This window comes from Tachysurus vachellii, chromosome 23 (assembly GCF_030014155.1).
Source record: "Tachysurus vachellii isolate PV-2020 chromosome 23, HZAU_Pvac_v1, whole genome shotgun sequence".
Taxonomy (NCBI): Eukaryota; Metazoa; Chordata; class Actinopteri; order Siluriformes; family Bagridae; genus Tachysurus; species Tachysurus vachellii.
The window spans coordinates 17,050,405-17,060,404 of NC_083482.1; positions in this window are offsets into that span (position 1 = coordinate 17,050,405).

Here is a 10,000-nt window from a genome sequence, read left to right on the forward strand (position 1 = left end):
ATAAAGACAAAAACAATCCACGAGTACATAAAATAAAAACACCAGGACTTTATGAGTAAAGCTCTATACATCCCAGATTTTAGACACACACACACACACACACACACACACACACACACACACACACACACACACACACATGCGGGTTAACTGCCCTCATTAGCATATTAGCGCTGTTTAAAATCAGGTTGTAGCCTGTTAAAGTTAATTAGTTTCCATGTTGCTGAATTGAAACGCTCTAAAAAAAAATCAAGTGAAATGTTCCGAGTGTCAGTTGACATTTTGAGAAGAAGTTGTTGAGCTGTAAAATAATAACCACTTAAATTATATGTAGAGCTGACCATCATGATCTTCATCATCATCATCATCATCATCATCATCATCATCAGGATTTTAGTTTCCTGCATGCTAATGTTAGCTAGGTGTTAACGTTCACAAAACACTCTCGGGAAAATGGTTCCTCAAGAGTTTTTTAAAGATTATTAACTTCTCCATGTGTTCTAGACAGAACCCTTATGAGTCCGCTGGGTTCTTGAAGCTCTGGTTATCACTTAAAACTTCTGTGTAGCAGCTTACAGTCTGACTGCTTCCTGTTAGGTACCCAGTAGAAGGGCATTTAAAGGCCAAGAACTCTTACGTACACAACACGAAGGTGAGGGAAGTGAGACACAAACGAGGCCCCCACAGGAAGTCTTGGGGGTGGGACAGAGGGCCAAGAACGACCTCCATGGTCGCAGCTAGACAGAAGGGAAACTCAGGAGCAGATCTTTGTGTGGAAGCCTTTGAATCAGATTCTTGAGCTGATGAACAATATGGAGCCCAAAGGCAACAAAGGGCCATTACAGAAACATAAGATATAGTAGTAAGAAGGCCTCGGAGACCCCTTGGCTTGTGACAACTACGGGAATACTGGCAGCACATACTGACACCAGTGGGGCATCTTCTAGACTGGACACCAGTCTCTTGCGTCTGGCATGAGCAGGCACTGGCATGAGCAGGCATGGAATGGGCAGGCATGGGGTGAGCAGGCACTGGCGTGAGCGGGTATGGCGTGAGTGGGCACTGGCGTGAGCAGGCATGATGTGGGCAAGCACTGGCATGAGCGGGTATGGCGTGAGCGGGCACTGGCGTGAGCAGGCATGACGTGAGCAAGCACTGGTGTGAGCGGGTATGGCGTGAGCAGGTATGGCATGAGCAGGTATGGTGTGAGCAGGCATAGCATGAGCGGGTATGGCATGAGTGGGCATGATGTGAGTGGACACTGGCATGAGAGGGTATGACGTGAGCGGGTATGGCGTGAGCAGGTATGGCGTGAGCAGGCATAGCATGAGCCTGGTATGGCGTGAGTGGGTATGGCGTGAGTGGGCATGATGTGAGTGGGCACTGGCATGAGCAGGCATGACATGAGCAAGCACTGGCATGAGCGGGTATGACGTGAGCGGGTATGGTGTGAGCAGTCATAGCATGAGCGGGTATGGCGTGAGCCGAATTCCTCCACAAAATCCTCAAGAGACCCACATAAATTCCCACATTGGGAAAGTGAAATAACATTGGAATTTTCTATGCAGAACCTTACAGCATTGAGGTTACTGGTCTGAAAACCTCTTAAAGGTTCTCGATATTCCAGGAGAGAAAATATTTTTTAAAAAAAATCTAAAATATTTACATTAAATATTTATTAAAACAATTTTTTGAAGATGTCACAACTGAAATAAACCGGCGATTAAAAAAGATTGCAGTGAAATTTTTTTTGTAATTTTTCTTTACAAAATATTAGAAAAGTTTTGCGTGGAGTTCTCAGACTTTTGGTCCCCAGGCTTGTGTTTGCTTGGTGACGATGACGGCGTGTGAATCAAATTGAAATGAGCTCCTCTCAGGAGCGCAGAACCTCCATTCACATTTGCTTTGTTCTGAAATCTCATTTTCAGAGCGGTGTAAAGTGTCAGGTGTGAGAATGAAGCAGTCCTGCGGGCGCTGTAGCTCCACTTCACCTGTCCAAATCAATAACGCAGCATGATTAGGACAGGAAAAGATCCGAGACCTTCCGTCCTCCGAAAGGAAGCCGAGCGGACATTAATGAGCGTTCAGGAGGATTTATTCTGAGACTCGGCGCTAAAAGTAGACGTTGATGGTTGCAATAAATAACGGAGGTGAGGTGATTATGGGGTGTGTTACCTTTAATAGCGCTCATTAAGATGGCTTCTTCATCAGCCGTGCGGAGAGACGAGAACGATGGCCACGTTCATTCGTCAACTGTTTGGTCATGTTTGGTACCTGTGAGGAACTTTATACTGTACAAAACGAGTCCAACATCAAGCAGAGCATCGAATGTTTCTCTCGGTAATAAGGAGACGAAAGTTTTACTGCAAAACAGATTTTATTAAACAGTAATATTCATAGATTTCTTTTAAATGTATTATATCTTTAGTATTTGCTACAATCTCATATAAATGACTTAATATAAATAAAACTCTTATGTGTTCTCATGGTTCTCGTCTTAGGGAGTCTTTAAAAGTTCTATTTAACAAACTCATGCTTTATTCTGCTAGCAGGAAAAAAAATACATATAGAAATATATCATTATAAAATATAAATATATCTGTGATTAATCTGTTGTTGTAACTGTGCATATATTAACAGGGTAAGTGTTCAGAACAAACTCCTGATTTTCTACCAGAACCTTTTCAGGAGTTGAGCCTTTAGCTTCTCTGTACTTGATACCTGAAGTTCTTTAAGGTGTCATTGGACAATTAAGGGTTTATACAGTACATCAGAAACCTTCCCTTAAGGGCTCAATGTACAAGCCAGGGATTTGTTGATGTAGTTTTTAATCAGGGCTCCAACTTTTTTGGAGGTTGTTGGGTTCTCTATCGATGTGTAAGGTGAGTGTACATTCCTAAGAGTTTTAAGGGTTCTAAGTATATTAAATATTAAATGATTTCAATATAAGATGTTTTCTAGTTGGGAGACTTTAAGGTTTTGAGGGTTCCCCCCACAAGGACAACCACAGTACCTTTATTGTTCCAGCTTTTTTTATTTATTTACATTTTTGGCCTGTGGCAGGACAAAAGTGATGATGTCCTAGTCTGTGTCCTAGGCTGATGATGTCCTAAGTCTGTGTCCCACTGAACGAGGTGATGTTTTCTCTGATGGAGACAACATCACCTCGTTCAGTGGGACACAGACTTAGGACATCATCAGCCTAAAACTCTGTTGGAAACATTATTTTATACATTAAACAAAAGTGCAGAGTTTAAAAGTTGACACCTCTAGATTAAGGGTTCTTCAGAAAACAGGTTGTTCAGAGGTTCTTCACAGACAGACATTCAGCTATAAGGTTCTAGGTAGATGTTCAGTGTTTCCCAGACGGACAATAAAAGTTTAAGTAGAACACTGTAGCAGTGTTTTTACCTTAATATCTAATGTAATTTCACAGTAAAAAAGGATTTATAAATTTAAAATTAAATCTTATTTTCTATAACATATAGAATATTTTCAGAAACGCTCCAGTGTTCTACAGGGTTCCTCTAATGCCCCTTTTCCACCAAAAAGAACCAGGTGCTGGTTCAGAGCTAGCACTGGTGCTGGTTCAAAGTTCTTTCCACTGGCGAACCTTCTAAGAACCGGTTTACCTTTCCACCGGCTAGAGAGCATCACAGAGCCAAGTCTGACGTCACTGTATACGTGTCACGTGTCCCGGCAACTTTAGCGCAGCAGCGGCAAACACAAACACATCAACCATGGTGGATATTACTTTACTGTTAATGCTCATGGCTTTGTGAACCTAAATTAGCATCCAAACTCTGTAATCTGTATAAATGGAGGTTGTAATGGAGAAAATACATAACGTTATTTTATCATTAACACAGAAAAAAGTTAGCCTTAGCATGTAGCTACTTACTATCATGTGTGCTGATAATGTATCATATCACAGTAAAGTAAAAGTGTATTAAACATTAGTATACTTAAGGTACATTATCAAATGTGCTAACAGTAGCCCCGCCCACAGCCCCGCCCACAGCCCCTGACACAAGCGGTTCTTAAGTCTAGACCAGCAACGTTTTGGTGCTACTTAAGAACCACTTTTCCTGGTTCAGAGCCGGTGCTTTGGCTGTCGAAAAAGAATGAACTGTTTCTTAATTAGGCTCCGAACCAGCACTCAAACTGCCTCGGTGGAAAAGGGGCATTAGAGTTCCTCCAGTGAGATGATCCTAAAACCTTTACATTTTTTCAATATTTATACCAGAAATCTTATTTGAACATCTCCAAATATCTCCAGTTTTTCTTTTTATTCTTTTGTATTTTATTTCATTCGTAATTTGTTTAGAATATAAACTAAAACTTTTAATCTAATAATTATAATAAATCATCCATATATTTTAAACAACGTTCTTTGGACATCTTTCCCTGAGGAAGTTTTATTTGTTGTTAATATTGTTCACTTGGCTCTAATAGTTATATAATGATACAGTTATTATCATGTTATTACTTACATATGTTATTATTAAGCATATGAATGTTAAACCTTGTGACTTTACAAAGATTTAGCCTTGTTTTAAATTAATTGTAGGGTCTGATTGCATCAGCAGATAACGATATTGTAGAGATGCACAGTGATTTAATTGAATTTCACAAAACATTTAAAGTGAATTAACCACCAAGATTTTTTTTTTTATTTAACCAACGACAGACAAAACCGTCTTGCTCACATTTTAGCGGCAATTAATTTACAATAGATGAAAGCAAAGTGTAATACAGAGACGCGGCCTTCCTCTGATTAAGCAGGATTAAATTAAAAAAGCTAATTACAAAGGCTACATTTTTACACACTGTTCTATTATGTAGCTAATTGTTTTGTGTGTGTGTGTGTGTGTGTGTGTGTGTGTGAATGTGTGTGTGTGTATGTGTGTTTGTGTGTGAATGTGTGCGTGTATGTGTGTGTGTATGTTTGTGTGTGTGTGTGTGTGTGTGTATGTGTGTGTGTGTGTGAATGTGTGTGTATGTATGTGTGTGTGTGTGAATGTGTGTATGTGTGTGTGTGTATGTGTGTGTGTGTGTGTGTGTGTGTATGTTTGTGTGTGTGTGTTTATTTGTGTGTGTGTGTGTGTATATATATATATATATATATATATATATATATATATATATATATATATATATGTGTGTGTGTGTGTGTGTGTGTATGTATGTGTGTGTGTATGTGTGTGTGTGTGTTTATGTGTGTGTGTGTTTATGTGTGTGTGTATATATATATATATATGTGTGTGTGTGTGTGTGTGTGTGTGTGTGTGTGTGTGTGTGTGTGTGTGTGTGTGTATGTAGCCTTGAGTTTTCTACAATTATAAAGAGGACACACAGTCTGGAGTTTCTGATATTTATCCTGATGCCGATTTTTCCCCTGTGTGGATTACAGTGAGGTGAGAAACAAAGACCTCGACGCTTTGTTCAGACGAATTCAGACGAATGTCATCGTTCAGATGAAAATAAAACACGTCGACCTTCAGAGGCTTCTGTCAGAAAGGAAGTTAGAGTTTTAAAGTGAAATAATAAATAAATCAGTGAGAAGACATGTATCCTGTATAACAATCAGAATTGTTTAACAATATGTTTGTACATTTCTCTTTGAATCAAAAAAAAGAAAAAATCATTTCCTCTGAATTTTTCCACTGGTCCAAGCACACTCACAATCATCACAGCTGATTTGCATGTAGCGACGCCCACAAATCTCCATAATAGGTAATGAACCAAGACTTCTATAAACATGACATGAACCATCAATGTAAAGTCTGAAAACAGATAGGGAAGATATTTTTACAGTACACATATTTATTATTATTATTATTATTATTATTATTATTATTATTATTATTATTATTATTATTATTATTGTTTTTGTCTTTAAATTTGAATAAAACATCTGTTTTTTATTTTCACTAAACGTTCTTGCTTTTTTAACTCTCCTGAACTTAATAAAGACAAAAACGAAATTCAGCTTGTCATGAAACTGCAAATCATTAAAGCGTTAATGTTACATCTTTACCTCTGACACCGGAGACTCCTTCCATAAGGGTTACGTAAACATTTCCTTTACTGTATCAACAATTACGTACGTTTTTCTTAAATGTGTTTACGTGGGGGGGGGCACGGTGGCTTAGTGGTTAGCACGTTCGCCTCACACCTCCAGGGTTGGGGGTTCGATTCCCACCTCCACCTTGTGTATGTGGAGTTTGCATGTTCTCCCCGTGCCTCGGCGGTTTCCTCCGGGTACTCCGGTTTCCTCCCCCGGTCCAAAGACATGCATGGTAGGTTGATTGGCATCTCTGGAAAATTGTCCGTAGTGTGTGATTGTGTGAGTGAATGAGAGTGTGTGTGTGTGTGTGCCCTGTGATGGGTTGGCACTCCGTCCAGGGTGTATCCTGCCTTGATGCCCGATGACGCCTGAGATAGGCACAGGCTCCCCGTGACCCGAGGTAGTTCGGATAAGCGGTAGAAGATGAATGAGTGAGTGAGAGTGTTTACGTGGAGCGTCCAATGTGAAGTCCCTGTGAATGAGCTGTTACTATAGAAACAATAACCAACAATCAACACTTTCTAAGCCAATAAGAACTGTTGTGTTTTTTCTGAGCTCCGTTTCTCATTTTCAATTTCATAACCCTAAGTACCCGGAGGTGATGTTAGAATTCATCTCTTGATGGACAGATCGCTGCGTCACTGGTGGTCACACCTCCATTTTAAACGTCTCCTCCTTGATAACGAGGAGTCACCCTGAAAGCCGAGCTCCTGGCACTTCTAGCCCACGTGCCGACGCAGTGTAGATCTCACAGCTGCAGCCTGAAGCAGGATTTGGCACAGCGGAGGTGAATTTCAGCTCCTCGCCGCGCTTCACCCCGCTGGGATTCCTCTCTGCTAATTAATAATCCGCTGCTGTGGCCGACACCCAATAAGATTATTAGAAAAGACGTTAAAAAACAGCATCTCATCTACAGCTGGAACCGAAGAGCTCTGAAAGTCCGGCGGGATTGTTCCGGCACGCTAAAAGTGTTTTGTTCAAGAAATTTAATTGCTCCACCTACACTGGTGTTCCTGTAAGGAGAACAGTATAATGACTCAGAACAGGGACTTCTACAAAGGGACAGTTTTTTCCCCTCTGAGCCGAGACAAGACGTCTACAAAGGAACAAAATCAACAAGCTTTAATATGCAATGTTTATTTATTTATTTCTTTATTTTAATGTTTAATCAGTTATCGATGGTCAGGTTTAAACCACGATTTACTTCTAAATCAACCGACACGCAGTTAACTTCTAGTCTGAAATATTCTTCGGACCTCATAGCAACAGTTTTAGGCTAAAAATCCCAGTTGCACCATGTTGTTGTCAATCAGTGTCAAGCTACACACAATAAACGCCTTCAGCATCTCACCAAAACCTGTTGTTTGTTGTTATTCTGCCGAATATAAAATTCCCTTCAGGCCGTCTTGTCTAAATCAACTATCTGTGACATGTTTTTCTGGAAAATTCATAGGAATGTCACCTGAGCCCTGACTGGAAGAAAAAAAAAAGCATGTAACTTATTTACATAAATATTGATTGTACACAACGGCACTGCTGAATTCTGATTGGTCAGGAGCTGTTATTGTTTATAGAGGGAAGGAGTCTCCAGTGTCAGTGTCGCTCTGTAAAAGTCGGAGGTAAAGCGAGAACTTCACAATTATTATTATTATTATTATTATTATTATTATTATTATTATTATTATTATTATTATTTTTTTTTATCCTCACTTCATAAACGCCTGAATCGCGTCAAGGCCCCGAGCCTTTATCCTATGCTGCTGTCACGAATGGAAAGAGCAGAGGAAAAAAAGAACTGCTTCTTCACATAAAGGAGAAAAATGAAGGTGTACGCGACACAATAACACACTCGGTGTCCGCGTCCTCTCAGAGCGGATTCTCAGCGGAGTTCGGCTCTCTGAAAGCCGATTCATTTTCCCGAGCTCTTGTTGACGAAAAGGAGTGGAGGAACGGAGGAGTGGAGAAGTGGAGGAGGGATGCAATTAATCTCAGTGAACTGAGAACTGCTTCGTTCATTAATCTTTGATTGTAAATGAATAGTGTAATTGAGGCAGGGACGGAGTGCGCGTGGGACGGAGTGACGTGCTCCAGAGAGCAGCGGCTGATTGAGCGTTACACTCAGACAGCAGGAATTTAGGACTCATTATGACCTACATCATCTGCTCCATCTCGAAACACCTGCGTGTTCCCCATTTCCTGTCCTGTACGAACACTCGAGGCTAAACACTACACCTTGTTTAGTGTTCGACTGTGTGGTTTATGAGTGTGATGCAGCTACGACATGAGATCATTAGCATTTATTTACAAAGTCTAAGCTGCATTTGATCAGTATTTATATTAGTTTAGCTTACATTGTTACTGGCTTTTGATCGCCGAGTGAGATTTAATGATTCGGTTCAATCTACTTTGTTTGTGGTTGTAGGTTTGGTTTTCTTGATCTTAGCCATCGGCTATTGTGTTAGCTTTTGTTCGCAAAGTAGTTCGTTCACATATTAGCAGCTTTGACTTGTTAGTTTACACATATATAGCTATTAGCTATTGTTTAATGTTCATTACGTCTAATTTGACTTGCAAATTTTTGAATAAGCTTTTGGGCAAATTCAAGACTTAAGGCCTGCAGGTTTGAAGACAAAAAACGGAATCTGGACACGAGGGAAGAATCTCTAAGCAGAAATATTTAGCAAACAGGAAGTACATGACAGGAAGCCATCAGAGCCGTCCTGGTTGTCGTCCACGCCCACATTCTGTCTAGTTTTCCTTCTCTGGATGTTGTCTCAGATTCAGATTCAGGTTTTCTTCAGCTTGTTTTTTCTGCTCACACTTTTATGACATTTTACAGAAGATGACGTGACTCATGCCCTGAGCTCGCAGTTTGGTTCCTTCTCTGTCGTAGAGCGAGCAGTGACTCACAGCTGAGCTCCTTCTGCGTTTCAGATCAGGGTGTGGGATCGACGTGGAGACTGTAGGAGAGAGCTGAGCTGGTTATGGAGTGCGCACTCTGTTCTCTCTACAGCTGAATGTGAGGAGAACGAGATTATTAATATCGCCCGGACAGCTGTTGCCGATCCTTCCTCAAGCCAAGCTTTTCCTCTCTCCACTTCCACTATTCTGGACAACAGAAACATATTTATCATTGCACGTCATCTATTCTGGCATATGGAGGAAAGCCCGAAATTCTGAGCTCATGGAAATAAATCCACGATCCAGAAGGTCAAGTGTCTGAACGCCGTCTCTGCTTCGAGCGCACGGCAAAGCCGACTCGTTATAATAGACAGGTACACAATGTCACCAGCTGTCAGTCACTAAAGAAAAGCTTGAGTCATAAATCCTTGTTTTTTTTTTTCTTTCAGGATGGACCAAGTGCTGTTCGCAAGCAGGTTCTATTTATGGCGAGAACACACACTGCTCCCTCAGGAGGTGACTGGCTGTTTTATTGCTGGATTTTATGGACATTTATCAGGGCCGGCTCCTGGTTGAGGAGGCTCTGTAAAACAAGCTCACCCTGATGCCAAACAGCTCCTTTACTTCTCAAAACTGTAAAAAATTTTCATGATCGATTTCAAAGAGAATAATGTGCTTACAAATGGCAGAAAAAAAACAATACTAATCCAAATACTCAGATTGATGCTTGGTTAATTCCTCAGTTTTCTTCCTCCGTCGTCTGATCTGAGAGATGATCAAAGGAAACACCAGATCTCACAATGTGCTCTGAGGAATCAAGGAACGAGGAATCGAAGGGGTTTTTAGATCAACGGTGTGATAAGGGTGCACTGTACACAGATTTAAACATGCATAAATGTTTAAAGATATCCTAAAGTACATTTACAATCATGCCACAAACAGCCACATTTCAGAGATCAGGGGATTCTGTTCAATGCAAAATATCAGTGTGGAAGGTTAAGCGGTCATCGCTCATCAGGACTAGCACCG